This window comes from Peromyscus eremicus, chromosome 5, assembly GCF_949786415.1.
Source record: "Peromyscus eremicus chromosome 5, PerEre_H2_v1, whole genome shotgun sequence".
In the NCBI taxonomy this organism is placed as follows: Eukaryota; Metazoa; Chordata; class Mammalia; order Rodentia; family Cricetidae; genus Peromyscus; species Peromyscus eremicus.
In genome coordinates, this window is record NC_081420.1 from 135,414,966 (window position 1) to 135,416,205 (window position 1,240).

The window sequence follows — 1,240 nt, forward strand, 5'->3', positions numbered from 1 at the left end:
TGGGCTAGGACTGGCTTTTGTAACCTGTTCACATTTCCAACATAGTTTCCCTGTAAGCAGGGTCTCCAAGCCCCGCTTTCATACAGGTTAGCACACACGATAAGGGCAGGATGCTGTGTGCGTTGGGGGAACTGGGCAGCCCCCTCTGCACCCGGCCCCTCACACGCCCCAAGGCGCGGCAAAGCACGGGTGGGCAAGCTTCCTGGAACCGGCCCCTGACCCGAGGGCAGACCCTTTGCGCTCAGCCCTGTGCGCTCAGTCCGTGTGCGCCGTGCGGAGAGGGGCGTGACTCAGCACGGGGGCCGCGTGCAGGAAGAGGGACGCTTGCAGACTGCGAGTCGTGCGCAGGCTGCGGGGCGTGTGCAGGCGATATTCCACGTGCGCAGGCGGCGGGGGCGTGTGCAGGTGGTGTCTCCCCCCACACACATGGGCGGAGCTTTTGCGCTCGCCCCCCAACTCCTTCCCACGCTATAAAGGCAGCGCTCCACGCGCTTCTCTCCATCACACCTCCTCCTAGCACTTCAATTCCCGCTTGTCATCGGTCTTCAGCTGCCGCCTCCACTCGCCATGGACCCTAACTGCTCCTGTGCCACAGGTAAGGGAGACTGCTGACCGGCCTCCGCAACCTAAATTTCTAGGAGAGCCAGACAAGCTGTTTGGGGCCCTTTCCTAGTACTTTCTGAGTACTACCGGCTGCCCCTTCCCAGCGAATTCTGGAGACCCCCTTTTAACAAGTCCTTGAGATAATGGCTCCCCCAAGCTGGGTCGGGGATTTGCACCTGAGTTCCTAGATGCGCCTGGTCGTGCTCACTGTCTTGTTCCTGCAGATGGCTCCTGCTCCTGCTCCGGGTCTTGCAAATGCAAAGAGTGCAAATGCACGTCCTGCAAGAAAAGTAAGTTGGATCCTCTCTCTACTCTTCGCTCCCCATCCAGTCCCTGCCACCCCGGTTCGCCCTGCCACACCCCGGGAACATCCAGGTGGGGTCCCTTGTTTTGCTCATGGTCAACTCTTCTCCCCTAGGCTGCTGCTCCTGTTGCCCGGTGGGCTGTTCGAAGTGCTCCCAGGGATGCATCTGCAAAGAGGCTTCGGACAAGTGCAGCTGCTGTGCCTGAAGTGGGACCCCCTCAGCCGCGTGTAAATAGAGCAATGTGTAGAAACGTCATTTTTTTTACAACCCTGGCCTATGCTCCACACCTTTCTATGAAAGCATGTGACTGATAATAAAAAGCGTTGACTTAA

At 58.6% G+C, this 1,240-nt stretch overlaps 1 long non-coding RNA gene across 1 annotated transcript; it reads left to right on the forward strand.

Annotated features, from left to right (window-relative positions):
* The first annotated feature begins 337 nt into the window (after positions 1-337).
* On the forward strand, positions 338-1,240 carry LOC131910816 (uncharacterized). Its single transcript, XR_009379223.1, has 3 exons — positions 338-595; positions 828-893; positions 1,022-1,240. It is a non-coding gene; the product is annotated as an uncharacterized LOC131910816 (long non-coding RNA).